The 16591-nt window shown below is 34.2% G+C and overlaps 1 pseudogene; it reads left to right on the plus strand.

Annotated features, from left to right (window-relative positions):
* Window positions 1-439: 439 nt before the first annotated feature.
* Window positions 440-12186, plus strand: LOC122290420 (annotated as a pseudogene).
* The last annotated feature ends 4405 nt before the right edge of the window (window positions 12187-16591 follow it).

A 16591-nucleotide genomic window follows, 5' to 3' on the forward strand; every position in this document is an offset into this window, starting at 1 on the left:
CTCTTCAAACACAGGTTTGCATATCTCATTCCCTCTTTCTTCTGTCTTATCTTACACTTCACTCTCACCCAAGTTTCAAGTATTAACTACCTCAAATTCACTTCATACCGAGCCAACATCTTACACACAAGCCATAAAACACCCAATTTGGTGCAAGGCAATGGAACAAGAGCTTACTTCCCTTGAGTAAAATGAGACATGGACCATTGTTGATTTACCTCCTAACAAGAAACCGATTGATTGTAAATGGATTTATAAATACAAATTCAAAGTTAATGGGACAATGGAATGAGCTAAGGCTCACTTGGTTGCAAAAGCTTTTACTCAAAGCGAAGGTATCGATTTTCATGACACTTTTTCACCAGTTGCTAAACAAGTTTCTATTCGATGTCTTTTAGCAGTTGCTGCCATCAAAGGTTGGGAACTCTAGCAACTCGACATGAATAAGGCGCTCTTGTATGGTCATCTCGATGAGGAGCTTTATATGAAGCCACCTCCTGACCATTCTGATGCTAAAACCTACCAAGTTTGTCACTTACGGAAAAGCCTTTATGGCTTACGACAAGTGTCCAGACAATGGAACACCGAGCTTGCTTCCTCTTTAGCCGAATTTGGGTTCATTCAATCCAGAGCATATTATACTCTATTCACAAAATGCACGAGCAGCTCCTTCATCACCTTACTCATGTATGTCGATGATATAACCCTCATGAGTTCAGATGCCACTTCAAGTACTACCATAAAGAAATTTTTGGAGACAAAATTTAGAATTAAGGTCCTTGGCTCACTTAGCTAGTGTAAATACGCATTGGAAATTCTCTCTGAGACAAACCTGTTGGCATCTAAACCTTCTCCCTTGCCAATGGAACCCAACATCAAACTCAAAAAGGATGAAGGTGAAGTCTTTCTTGACCCTGCCCTTTACCAAAAATTAGTTGGTAAGCTTCTCTATCTAACCAACACACAGCCAGACCTGAGTTACAATATTAATTTGCTTAGCCAATTCATGGAAAACCCATGTGTTCCTCATTATGATGACATCATCAAAGTGCTCAAGTATGTCAAGAATACTCCAAGACAATTCATTTTCTTCCCTGATAGTTCAACGATGGAGCTAGTTTACTCAGATGCTAATTGGGCCAACTGCCCAGACACACGTAGAACAACCACCAAATTTTGTGTGTTCATTGTCAATTCTTTGGCCTCATGGAAGTCCAAGAAGCAAGACACTATCTCAAGGTAATTTGCCTAGTCCGAATACAAAGCCATGGTTACAGTCGTATGTGAGCTCACATGGCTTCACTACTTACTTTATGACTTGCGTATCACCATCAAAACAGTTGCTACTCTATATTATGACAACATGGCCGCTCTACACGTTGCTGCAAACCCCTTTTTCACTAGCGCAAGAATCACATTGAGCTAGACTGCCATCTAATTCGAGACGAAATCTCAGCTAGGCAAGTAATCACTACACATGTCTCCTCTTCTGCTCAGTTGGCTGACTTGCTCACAAAACCCCTCCATTCTCCAACGTTCAATAGACTATTATCCAAGATGGGAGTCATCAACATTTACTCTCCATCTTGTTGGGAGATGTTGAAATTGCAAGAAGCAAGAACAAACCAGCTCCACTAGACGAACGTCCCACGCATAGGCCAACTCCACTAGACGAACGTCCCATGCACAGGCCAGCTCCACTAGATGCACATCCCATGCACAGACTCTGCCATGCACGAATAAGAGAATATAATTCTGTTATAGTGAGCTGTAAATATAAATTGTTTTTTCATTCCTTTGTATATATAAATACACTACAAGAAATCAGATCTTTTGCAGCGCTTAAAATCGTTGCTAAAAGGTATATAAATTGCTGCATCTACTCATTTTCAGCGCTTATAACTTCCTTGCACAGTCGCCGCTATTATAGCGTCTTTTTTGCCCAAACCAGCGAAAAAAAAAATATCGCTATTTTAAATACTATTAGCAGCGATTTTTTTTCCTTGCTAACTCTGCAAACATCGCTGTAATTAACCGCGAGCACATAGAGATATATCGCTGATAAATCTAATTTCCAGCAATCCAAATCCTTGTAAATCCTCTGAAAATCGCTGCAAATGAACCTGCATATACAGCGATTTTCTCAAAAATTGTTGCAAATGTGCATTTCCAGCGTTACCTTGATGCTGAAAATGCCACGAAAAACGCTGTAATTAGTTGAAAACTGCTAATTGCAAACCCCAATAATGTGCGAAAAATTGTTGCGCAAGAGTAATTGCAGCATTATAAATCACTGCAATTACTGTCAAAAGCGCTGCAATTACTGCTATCATACCAGCGGTTTTTTCTTAAATCCTTGGAAATACTAATTTTCAGCGTAATATATATGCTGAAAATGGCCCTAAAATCGCTGCAATTAATAATTTCATAGAATATATACGAAAAATCGATGTTAACGTAGATTTTCAGCCTTTAAAAGTGCTGCTTTCCTTCTAAAAAGCGCTGCAAATGGTTTCAAATTTGCAATGCTTTTTTTTTAATTGTTGCAAATGTTTGTTTCCAGTGTCATATAAATACTAAAAAATCAACCAAAAGCGCTGCAATTGCTAGTCCTATAGCAGCGCTTTTTTTTTTAATTGTTGCAAATGTTCGTTTCCAGTGTAATATAAATACTGAAAAATCAACCAAAAGCACTGCAATTGCTAGTCCTATAGCAGCGCTTTTTTTTTAATTGTTGCAAATGTTCGTTTCCAGTGTAATATAAATACTGGAAAATCAACCAAAAGCGCTGCAATTGATTGTCTAATTACAGCGATTTTCATGAATATGTTGCAAATAAGAATATATATGACTCACTCAAAAATGAGTAGCACTAATGCTATCCCAAGTGCAGGAGGATGTCGTGTAATAATTAAGAATAAATTCCTAGATCGTCTCCTCAGGGAAAAGTTGCTTAAAATTAAACTTGTTGAAAAACTGTGAAAAACTTCACAAAGAGAAAATAATATGATGGTATATGCAATGGATGAAAAAGGGTACTAGTCATGGACTAGATTCATGTCTTTTGAATTTTTTGTTTGTTGGATTGGAATGTAAAAGACTAATAAATTAAACTCAGAATTTAATTAAACTAAATTAAGCATTAAATTAAATTAGAAAGTAATTGACAAAACATGAACGGAAAAATTAAAAATGCCCAAAACTACGATTCTAGAATTAAATTACGAATTCTCAAAATAACATATAACAGTTGTAATCACTATTAAATGAAAACTTAAAGAAGTAAAAAAAATAAATAACATAAAATAAGTAAACAGAAACTCAAAAGTATTCTATAAACTTTAAACTGAAGTTAAATAAAATAGGGAATGAAAAATCTAAACGAAAACGTCCTTTCACGATTCGATTGAAATTCGAAACGAAAAGGAACAATTTCTTACGTATAAAAACTCTAGAACAATTCCTCTGCTCTTCACGTATGATATTCAGAAAAATCAAAAACAAAAACAAAAGCTTAAATCTTTCTTGCAATAAATTAAGGTAAAACAATTAATTTAGAACTTCTAAAACAATTCCTTTTATTGTATGAAACAAACTAGTAATGAAACAAACTAGAAATGAAACAAACTAGAGATGAAACAAACTAGTAACTTAATGGAAATTAAGGTATTACACTTAATGAAATACAATTCTAGAACAAATATTAATGCACTAAAAAAATATGCTAAAACAACAAAGCTTTGAAACTTAAAAAGGAGAAACAAAATTTCTTAAAACAAAAAGGAGCTAATTCTTTCAAGTAAATAGCAGAAAATTGTGTGTTGACAAGTGTTTTTCTAAGACTGAGTTGTTCTCAATTGTACACAATTGTACTCTAAAATGTTCTCTAAAATTGTTCTCTATAAGTTTCGGTTGTGCACCTCCTTTTATGGCCAAAAATCTTGGCTACTTCATCTCTCATTCAATTGGTTTTGCATTCACACCCAACAACCAAATCTTCAATCTTGCTTTCACACTCATTTTTGGCCTTGCATTCCTCTTTCTTTATTTTGTGTCTTGCATTGCATTCTTCTTTCTTTTGCCGTGTCTTCCATTGGTTTCCTCTTCATTTATTTTATTCAATTGGTTTAGTAATTCAAACCAAACAACAAAGTCTAACATGCCTAACTTCTTATTCAACTCTTGCCTAACTCTTGCCTAACTCTTTGTTCGGTTTCTTCATTTTGTTTCTTCAATTTGTTTCTTCAATTTAAGCATATGTTCCTTCATTCACCTACTGCTTTGACCGGTCCAAATTCCCTCACAATTCATTTCAGCACATGTCTCCATTCCATCCATCAATATATATATGTCAAGTAGGTGCAAACTCCCTTTGATTTCTTCATGGTTAGGCACGGCTTCTTCCTTTGATTTCTTCATGGTTAGGCACGGCTTCTTCTCTTTTGATTTCTTCATCCAGCAATATATATATATATATATATAAATAGCTGCCCCAAGTTGCAAATTCATTCCTCCAATCAATTTCAGCCGAAATTCATCACATGTTCTTCATTGATTTACACGGCTACTTCCTTTCAATTTGTCACATGTTTTCTTTTCTTTCTTCCTTCATTTTGATTGTCTAATTCAATGGAAATGAAGCAGCCTTTTGTGACTTTTTTTAATGTTTAATTTGGTACTTTTTTTAATGTTTAATTTGGTGGAGAGTAGCAGCCTTCTTCTTCATATAATTTCGGTGGACACAAAAGCTTCTTGTTGGATTTGATTAAACTTGGTCTCTTGAAGCTTAAAGCCTATATTCATCACCATATATGCTTGGATCCATGATATCTTCATTAAATCACCTTTTTTTGTTGTAGAACAAAGGCCTGGAATAGGCATTGCATGAACAAATGGAAATGAAAAGTATAGAATCAATAGGAGAGAAAGACATAACCAAACATGCAAGATAAACAAAATAAACATTTATTTGAAGTATGTGAACTCATAACTCATGCACAAAGGGCAAAAATATGTGTCCAATGAACTGTGATCACAAAAATGAAGACATGTGAAGCCATTCCAATATCGACCTAGTTCAGTTTATTTTGTTTCTCAATTCTAGAGGAACAGATCAGAATGCACAGTAATCAATAGTTGGTAGAATTCAAGCATAAATTCATGCTTTTAATCAATTAAAATCACAACTTTGATTTATTCATTTGAACCATTTTTCTATTTAAAACCAATAATAATGTTATGATGAATTTAAAATACATTGGTTTTAAATAGTAAAAATGTGCAATATTTCAGCTCAATAATATAGCAGAACGAAAATGCTAGAAATATACGTTAAAGCGCTGCAATTATGAGAAATTGTTGCAAATTTCAGACTTCCATGTCTAAAAAATCGTTGTTAATGTGTAATTGCAGCATTTGAAATCGCTGCATAATGTCTAAAAAGCGTTGCTATTAGCTTTGTGGTGTTTTTTTTTTTTTTTCGGCTCGTTATTTCGCCTGTTACGTTGGTTATATATATATATCCATATTTTTCGAACTTAGTAAGAAATATAATAAATTATTTAGTAAGAATCACCTATTTAAGCAATTTATTACTTAACCTAAAATAATCAATTAATTTTTTCAACAAATACCTTAAACTTGTAGTGCTGCCAATGAAGTTAAGTAATTAATTGTTGTTAAGTAACAGCAATAACGAGCTTAAATTAACACATAAACCATTCACACATAAACCTATTAACAAAGCTTCAAATTTAGAAATACATGTAAGCATAGAGGAAAATTCTGCAGGTTACTGTCATTATAGGAAAAAAACATTTTTCATTGAAGATGATAAATCAAACACATTAAAACATCTAAACCCAATGGGAAATTCACATTAATGTAGTTATGGGCTATATACATTCAGGTGGACCAATTTCTACTTGCGTGACCTACAGTACTTACAAACTACTAAATATATAGATCCCATTTCTTCTACCTAAACATTAACTGAAGATCTCCACATTCATCAACAATTACTGAACTGTCCTGCTCTTCTATAGTTAGAATTAGTTCATGTCATTCATAACAATGTGCACCTGGGCATTGGGTAGAACAACTTCAAGAAAAATTCATCAAGTAGGGGGGATCCATTCTGTCAATGACCTGAAAGATTTACATTGTGTAAACCCATTATTTTAATATAGGAAAATATTGAATAATGAACAAGGAAATAATACATATTTGAGCCTGTATGAATAATGTCCATTCATCATCACCAATTGAAGTAAAATGGCAAACATACGGTCAAGCTAAAAATCTAGAAAGGGATTTACAGTCATTTAATGACATCACTCTTAATCACTAAGTTATCACTTTTAAATTTGGTGCTTGTAAATAATTAGACTATAAAGAAAGAACCACACAATCACAATCGCTCTATAAGGTTTTACTCAATTTATACAAACAGTATATATATGTATATATGCATCTGAAACTAATTATCTTACAAGCAATTACATGCAGTACTCACATACAACGTGTTAATTATTTAATATAAAGTTCAATGTTGATGATATTCAGTAGTGATTGCTATATTTATCTGTTTCTTACATCACTGCTGAACCCAAAACATTGGAGTAAATACATCCCACCTTATATTATAAGTTACGCAATAAACAATGGAAATATTCCTTGTGCTATGGTTTTAATCTACTGCAAATTGCCTCAAACATCAAAAATCTTAGAAGTGCCAGACTCTAACATAAAGTCGCTGAAACAGCGCTATTAGATAGGATAATACCTTATCAATGTATGGCCACATATCAGAACTTGTATTTCGAGGTTTAGTCTACCTGCACAATTATGCAAATGATCAACCACCATTGAAATTTCGCCACTTTTAAGATCAGCCACAGAAAGTTTAGTGCAAAACATAAGGAATAATTTCAGACCAATATGTACTTAAATATCATCGAATTTATACCCAACGAATTTTACTAGCTACACATGAATTAAATGAAACACCATAAATAATATATTCCAATAAAGTGCATAAAGGAAAAATGATTATAACATACGCTCAGTTAATATATGTAGTAGCATTGTCAACAGAGATTATATATTGATAATTGTGAGAAAAAGTGCTATGCTAGGGGAATTGAGGAGACAAGGCAACAAAGTTCTAAAATAATGTAGAAAGGATGGTCCAGGGAAAATTCTTCTGCTAATTACTGCTTGATATTAAACCTGATTTTCCCTTAGCATAAGGCCCTAGTGATATAGGTTGTATAAACTGACAAATATAATGCATGTTTCAATTGGATGGATGCAGTGTTAAGTAGGCATGTAGCATATTGGTGCATTTCAGCAGTACATAAGTTACGTTGTGTATAACTTGGAATACTAGCAACACTTGTGGGAGATGAGAAAATGTTAGATGAAAATTTTTCCGACCTTTCAACGCATACTACATCTCCATGGACTGGCATTACAAATCGTTTTTTTCTAGTGCATATAGCATAAAACAATGAGAGTTACCACTAATGATAGCATCAAGCTCATCAATAGCATGCATACACTTGGTATACTGAGGCATGTACACATCCCATACAATTACTTAAATTAATGAGTTTAGCACAGAAACAGTCATGTGTAATATAAACGAAATTAAGAACTAAAGATGAAACTAAACTAAAGATCAAGGCTGAAACCAAGTGCAACATAATTGCACATAGGCTTGATGAAATCATGCCATGGAGGTGTTAATAAATTCTAATTTTTCCTGACGATCAGCCTCGGTATTTGAGTTCAGTTGGTGCTTCTAATGTCACCTCTTGAGACTGAGCTTGAGGGATGAGATAAAGGAAGAGAAAATAAAAATTCAGTGGCACAGATGTTAAGAGTACTAATTATACAATCTACTGATATATTGCAGAATAATTTCCTTTGCTGCAGAATGAAATAGCCTTTCTGTCATTGCAGTCTAATTGAGATCAATTAGCCATCTATTTTACATGTTTAATCATGAGCATATGAGGGGATTAAATGGTGGAATCTTGTGTAACAAAGTTAATATCTTATAGTAGGTCCCCCTTATAAAAATTGATCGTCATGTCAAAGCAAAGTAACCATACGGTGTGCTATTGCAAGTCATTCTAAACTCAATATCTGGTATGAAATCCTTGTTTTTGAAAAATAAACAAATAAAGTACTAAATTACAGCAGAAGACAACTTTATAGAAATGAAACATATTGCAACATATGAGAATTATGTAGCAATTTCTATTGCATAACCAACACATGACCCCATATAATCATATACACACGATAACTTATAGAATATAAAATTACTAAGATGAAAATATTTCATGGACCCATAATGTTGGCCAGAAGCCTGAAAGGATCAATAGAACCCCTTTTGAGGCCAAAATTAAGTGGAATCAGGTGAAAGGAAAGAGAGGAGCTGTAATTAATGTTCCTCTCGGCTCTAGCTATTTAGAGCTAGTTTTGGTCTGAGATTTTAAGGTCATTTGGTTTTCCTAATATCACATTTTGAGGTTGAGTTAAAGAGATAAGATAAATGCAAACTAAGGGGCTAGAACTTAAGAGTATACATTCGTCTTGTAAAGTCATGTCAAACTTTGTGCAATAGCTTGACAAGCCAATAAGTTAGTTGTATACCTGTTTCAAAACCCCCCCTCCTTCAACTATAATCCCAACTACACAAGCAATGAACTAGTGTTTATTTCCAATTAGGAATAAGCATGATTTGTGGGTAGACATAGCATAAACAGAGGAAGAGATAGTTCTTGATAAACCAAGGATTTCTATTGAAACCTTCAGAGGTTTACTTAGTTAGTAGCTTGAGTAGAAGGTACAACTTTTCATACTGATATCTTACAGTTTAACACATAAATGGAGGCCTAAACATATTCGAAGAGTGATTCACATAGAGCATACTACTATTGTTAAAACAATGAGTAGAATATTCTTTTTTGGTAAGACTGTCGGCATGGAACCAAAATAGGGCTGAAAAACAAGGCATAATCTCAAGCAGACTCTAGCATGAATATTGCATGTTTCAATCATCACCCACATAGTTACACACCCAACTAAACAAGTATTAGAGGGAAAATGTAAGGATAGATGAAGTTGAAAGAATACAGGATATATTCTGATGCAGAAAATTTCAGAATTGGGAAGTGTGTTTGCTGCTATCTTTTTAGGTGCTAAACGTGAAGTAAGAGAGGGAAAAAGGATGGAGTTTTAAATATAAACTGAACTTAGTCAAGTTACAAATGAAATTTAAGCCAAAGTTCCAGCCTTGCAAATCCAATTAAAACTCATATTTGGTGTTTACAAGAACGGTCATGTTGAAATCATAGCGAATGACCAAGGAAACCGTATCACCCCTTCATGGGTTGCTTTTACTGACAGTGAGAGACTGATCGGTGAGGCTGCAAAGAACCAGGCAGCCATCAACCCTGAAAGGACCATTTATGACGTCAAGAGTCTGATCGGAAGAAAGTATTTCATCCTTATCAACTTGTTGATTTCTGATTAGATATCCATCTTGTTTGGAAACTGACCAATTATGACACGCTTTTCTATAAACACACAGATTTGGAGAAAATGAGGTTCAGAGAGACATGAAGCTTGTTCCATACAAGATTGTGAACAAGGATGGAAAGCCTAACATTCAAGTGAAGATTAAGGATGGTGAGACCAAGGTTTACAAAGTGCGGAGATCAGTGCCATGATTATGACTAAGATGAAGGAAACGGCTGAAGCATTCCTTGGGAACCAACTGCTGCTGCCATCGCTTATGGTCTAGACAAGAAGGGTGGTGAAAAGAACATCCTTTTGTTTGACCTTGGTGGTGGGACATTTGATGTCAGTATATATTGATAATTGATAATGGTGTTTTTGAGGTTATTGCCACTAATGGAGACACTCATGTTGGAGGTTAGACCATATATTCTTAGCCACTGTTTAAATGGTTGTTAAGTTTAGTGTAAGAGAAGACATGGACTGGGAGGAGCAGTATATTATATATGTTCTTGGATGCGTATATAAAATTTTGATTAAGTCTGAAAGTTTCCAGTCTCCTATGATTAATTAGGGTGATTTGACTACTTTGACTGCAACAAATACTAAAGGGTTTCAGATTGTATACGAAACACTGTTTACTGGTTCAGTATGTTTTATTTATCATAAGAAAGGCAGATTTAAGGGTATTTTGTAGGCAGGGCAAATGCCAAGTATCTGTTTTTTTATGACAGGAGTGTTTGTATTAAGCTCCCCTACAAGTTAAAATTTCGTGATCTAAGGAAGGTCAATTTCCTTGCAGGTGAGGAATGGGTTGATCATAGAATTATAGACTATTTCAGCAAATTGATATGTATATGTATGGCAAGGACATCAGCAAGGATAACAGAGCTCTTGGGAAGCTGAGGAGGGAAAGTGAGCGCGCCAAGAGAGCTCTTAGCAGCCAACACTAAGTCCGTGTCGATGATTGAATCACTTTATGCAGGTGTTGACTTCTATGAACCCTGACCCGAGCTAGATATGAGGAGCTGAATTAATGATTTGTTTAGAAAGACCATGGGACGTCTTAAGAAGGCTATGGAAGATGCCGGTTTGGAGAAGAACTGGTTAATGATGAAATTGTGCTTGTTCGTGGAAGCACTATGATTCCAAAGGTTCAACAGCTTCTTAAGGACTATTTTGATGGAAAGGAACCGAACAAAGTTGTGAACCCAGATAAGGCAGTTGTTTATGGTGCTGTTGTACAACGAAGCATATTGAGTGGAGAGGGTGGTGAAGAAACTAAAGGTACTACTTTTCTTTTCACATTATATGTTTGCAATTATGTTACCCATGAGATGGTGCTACCATAATATAGTTGAACTATATGGGCAGCTCCCACAATGTGCTTTGTGGGATTCTTGATTAATGATATCCTTCTCCTGTTACATGGCACCTCAAAAGGACCCTTGGAATTGAAACTGTTGGTGGAGTGATGACCAAGTTGATCCCAAGAGACACTGTTATCCCAACAAAGAAATTGCAGGTTTTCACCACTTACCAGGATCAGCAGACTACCATGTCCATTCAAGTATGGTACTGGCATGTTGTTTATTTTTCTTCCAAGTTGTTTTTATGAAAATTCAACTAGTTGTGTGTTAGCTTTCTTGAACTGTTAATCTAAAAGTTGGATGCTCCTATTATGATACCAGGTCTTTGAAGGTGAAAGGAGTCTTACAAAGGAACGCAAGAATCTCGGGAAATTTGATCTAAATAGAGCAGAAATCCTCCAGATCCAAGGTTTGCTTTCTTTATTTGTAAAATGTTTATCAAAGGGGTTTGCTCAACCAATAATTAGTGCATTTCGGTAATCTATTACCTTCCCTTCTTACTTGACTGTTGATGCAACGGTAAGGGTGGCAATGTATTCACAAAATGGGTTGACATTAATGTTAGCTGCAACATACAAAGCCATGGTACCATGGAAGCATATTATATCTCCAATGCTTAGAACACCAAATAGCATATTGGATTTAGCTAAAGTGGACATAATAAATGTTAGCTGACATCTAAATGGCCACACACAAATGACTGGTCTAAAATAGTTAAAGTTCTGCATAAACATAAGTGTTACTCAGGAATTACTCTAGAAAGAAAAGTTTTAAACACAAAATCCAGGAGTAGTTGCTGTCTTTAGAGTGCGTAGATGATGGTTAGGCTTAAAATCTCTAATGTTTGTAACATAAGAACCCCACTATAGCTTGGATTCAGCTAGAGTGGCTAGCAAATTTAAGTGACCCAGAAAATCCTAGCATGCAGAATACTGAAAATTGCAACTAGAACATATCATCAATAAATAACAGCAAATAATAACACAACATCATATTTGTTTTCAAAACAATCTCTCTTCAATGTGAGCAAAACTATCATGTAAAATCCCGATTTATTCCTCTTTTAAGTTGTGTTTACCACAAAAGCAGAACAACTAGAACATAGCATTTGAAACCCATTCCAAATAAATCTAGCTAGATTTTTCTGTAGGTGTTATCATCTTTCAAACCATTAGGATGGGATTCTTGTCTTATAAATGATCTTCTAGGTAACCAACCCAGCGATAATGCAAAGGTTCCCAGCCATGTGGTGGACATTATCTATTTGTTTAACAGCAAAAATTAAGCATCTACTACCAACTTTGCACTCCCCAAAAACCATCAAGTGAGTCTCCAGGACCAAAGGCATGCTAGCATATTGAAAATAACCGGATAATTTTGAATTGATCTTGCTCACAAACAGTTTTAAAGGGATCTACTGTAGCTCTTTCTTATGTCCAAACAAAACTAGCAATTTCAAATATTGAACAAATGAACTTTCATTCCTATGCTCTACACACATTATCCACTTAGCCCATGTGACATTCAGATCCCATACTATCATTATGAGTCATCAAAATCAAATCAACCATTGTGAAGAGCAGCAAGAGGAATGCATATATCCACTCTTTCAGAGAGAACAAAGTGGGAAGTGTGTACCTGAAAAATTATCCATGCTCAGCAACAATCCGCATGGGATTTCCATGGAAGTTAAGACAACCCAAATATGTTTACTAGGAATACCATTACCAAAGTCCGTATTATAGTAAATATAATATATATACACTACTATATGAGTACACGAACCGGAAAAAAACTGCCACTCCTCGTTTGTGAAAGGAAAGAGTGTCAAATAATATTAAAAATCAGAGTGCAGGATGGATACGCAAATCTAAGAGTTCTAACTTGACTTACACGACAATCTCTGAACTCACTTCAAGAGCTAGCACAGCAAATTATCACAATATCCCAATGCATGTAAAGCGAAAGAAATTGACTTAAGTGCGCAATAGATTGGTCAGTATAAATTTTTCAGCAAACACCCTTTATCAGAAAATAATAATACTTGTAATGATGTTCATGATTATTATTGTAAATAATAAGATACATATCAAGAATAATAATAATAATAATGACATGAATACTTTTTTAAGGCTACTGCTTTTACTAACTTGGGCCATTAAGAAGGAAAAAAAAAAATAGGTAAGTTCTAATAGATAAACATGTAATGGGCAAGTGGAAAGCGTTTGAAAGACATAATTGAAAGTTTGGTCAAGGGGAGCTGTTAGTTTTTTTATGTGCCCAAAATGATATGAATGAGGGTTTGAAATGTATAAAGTCAGAATCGATGTAATCGACTTATAAATTATATTGAATGATTTGCGATCCTCATTTCCATATGATTGTACATGTGTTCGTTCTCACTGGATCATATCAGTAAATATTTAGTAACATTCACAAAATTAAAAGCATAGACATGGGAGTAAGAGAGCAACCAAACTTTGGTTGTTTATTGGTCTTCTTCCAAAGGAATGACTATGTTAATTTAATGTATCATATATGAACTTTGGTGCTGCAAATTCCAACAAATCATTTACTGGTATTGGACCAACATAACCCAAGTCTATACTTCCGCTGATTTGAAGCTAACCGAGAGTTACCACAAGAAAAATGTTTTTCTAAACAATAAAGGAAATATCAAATCCACACACCTGTTGAAGCCACACATTTCCAATGGTTCAGAAAAGCATGAATTCACATAAACAACCAGATTTAGTGTACTATATAAGCCATACATATATATATATTCGATTGGCATACAATCCTAGTCCTGATTTAATCACATAATATATATATATATATACAAAAATCACCAATATAGTATATGTTTTAGTACTATATATATACACATACCATACCTAGAACCAAGTTAATGGATGAAAACGGTAAGCAAGCTATTATTCATGATCTAAATGATCACATTCAGGCAAGAATATTGATGGGTACTGCTTTGGATACCAGAAATGTTAATGCAAGGAAAGGTAGAATTACATAAAAGAGAAGAAGCTACTGATGAGGGATCAGATGTATAACATATGTATTGATGGAGAATCAAGACATATTCAATGACTTTTGGTAATTTCAGCTTCCAGTTTAAATTCTAAAATTACATATAAATAAAATTGATACAAGACCCTAAACTAATACAAACCCAAAGCATATAAGAGACGGGTAGACCAAGCAAGTGCAGGGTAGACAAAAGTACCCTTCAAGGAAACAGCAATGCATACTAATGTAAGGAAAGAGTACAATTTCCATTAACAAGTTACATTATTATACATTAAGGTAATAATGTATAACAGAAAATAAAACCAAGGCTGCAAGAAGAGAGTATGTGGAAAACATAAACAAAAATCCACTGTATATATAGATTACACAATGTGTAATGAAAGAAAATAAAATAAAAAACCATATAACGTATTAAAAAAAGGTTAGAACCCATGTTAGTAAACACAGTCGAAGAGTCGACATTTTCAGTGGTCCATTGGGTAGATTGAGGAGATGTGGTTGGGAATCGAGAACATGAAAACATAAGGAATAATTTCAGACTGTTATATATGTCAAATCAAAAATTCGTAATTTATTAGGTTAGGAATGACTACATGATTTTACACATTAGAAAGGTATTGGGAAATGTAATTGAACTTTTAATTATCAGGATTCTAAAACTTGTAAAAATAGGAAAATATTATATAACAATGCCCATAATTACTAAAATCAAAGAAATTAAGCATTTAATTTCCCTTTTAAGTTTCATATAGCGTTTTATTTTCCAATTTGCTGCTAATAATTTAAAATCTTTCCCCTAGTTACAGGAGTTTATTTTCTGATATAGTTTTTTTCCCTACAAAATAGAAAGCCTAGTTCATCATTTCATTAATTATCCATATTGATCACAGGAATCAATATGGATTGTCATTTAATTTCATCTAAAAGTATGGTTTTAGGAAATGGTTGAGAAGGTAATTGTTAAAGCCTGTATGAATTCATAAGTGCACTTGAAAGGAAGACAATTGGGAGTGTTTCTAGAATATCAGTCTTGAATCGAAGCCCAGTCAATGAGAGATTGTACTCATTAGAGTCCTCAAGTCATCATTGGCACAACTGCAGGGTTGCTAGTAAGGTAAGTGGAGGTCCAAGTTAAGAGTGTCAAAAAAAGCTCTTAAGAGTAATGGAGGCTATAAGGAAAGTCAGCAGTTTATTAAAGAAATTAATGGGTGGAGGCTTTTTTATTAATGTATATGAATGTACACGAAGAAACAGCCTCCATGTAATATGCTTACTGCATGGAAGCACTTCTAATATACTACATAAATTGAAGTGTAATTATGTAGTCATATGAATAAGATTATTCATCCCTGAATACAGGCAGCTTCTTACTGCTTGTGGGAGTTCTAAGTGATCTGCATGATATTAATGCTAATATATACTGGTTAAGTTTTCCTTGCCATCTAACTCATTCAATGGACTAAAATATATACCTTGAGTTTGAGTCCCCACAAGCATTAATATCAATTCAAATTAGCAGGCATGAGAAGAGATTAGATCAGAAAAAACAATAAAAAGAAAATAAAATAAAATGCAAGAGTCTTGGTCAGTGGCAAAAGACAGCAACCAACTACCCCCACAACAGACCCACAACACAGATGCACAGAAAAGAACCACAACTCAGATGCATTAAAACTGAAATTTAATGTTTTGTGCCCCAAAATCCTACTGCACATCCACGAAAACAACACAACAGACTAAGTTTGTAGTGCAAGCTGTCACAAAGGCTAGTAGAATGCAGAAAACACAAGCTGAAGGCCACTAAATGATCTTTAAGCTTGGCTTTTTTTTTTTTCAATATAATTTTTAGTAATTTGAATAATAAAACTTTCATTAAACACATGTAGAGGATCTGAAGGCATGACATTCATTGCTATAAAAATAGAGAAATGCACTAAAGATATGCAACAAATATCGATGGGTGGAAACTTCCTATTATATATGCATAATGGGAAGCACTAATATGAACAATATTTAGTAATATTATTCATTTGAAAAGAAAAAGTGGCAGCTTCTCACTGCATTGTGACTTTTCAGTGATCATCATTCAAGTTTGTAACTAATATGTAAGGGTTTTGTTTTCCATTAGTTTTAAGGCAATCATTCTAGGCTTTAAAAATATGAGAATTGACTGTTAGACTCTAGCCAGTTTTTGTTGCAATTCATTAAGGAATGCCATAATCAGGCCTGTATGATAAAAATACATATAATGACATGCACTAAACCTTCCTATATTGATTGAAAGAGATGCCCATAGTGGGGGCAGAAGGATACATCTTACTCTACTTTATTCAATCCCAAAAACTGTTCAGCCAATGTTTATTTTTAAGTATTTAGAGCAACATAACACCCAGCAAACAATGAAGATGCTCCTATCTTATTTATAGAGTATGGTAGTTTGATAATTTTGGAAATAAGTTAGGGCTTTCCACATTTCATTAAACAGACATTTAATTGCTTGGCTCTAACCAATATCACTAAGTTACTTATTGCAAATATGTTGGACAAACAGGACCAAATCCCACCAGTCTAGAGATGGAGAAAGGAACATTCTCCAATTAATAATTCATAACAACTTGTATTGCAGCGGTTTTTTTTTTTTT

The sequence above is a fragment of the Carya illinoinensis genome, chromosome 1 (assembly GCF_018687715.1).
Source record: "Carya illinoinensis cultivar Pawnee chromosome 1, C.illinoinensisPawnee_v1, whole genome shotgun sequence".
NCBI lineage: Eukaryota > Viridiplantae > Streptophyta > Magnoliopsida > Fagales > Juglandaceae > Carya > Carya illinoinensis.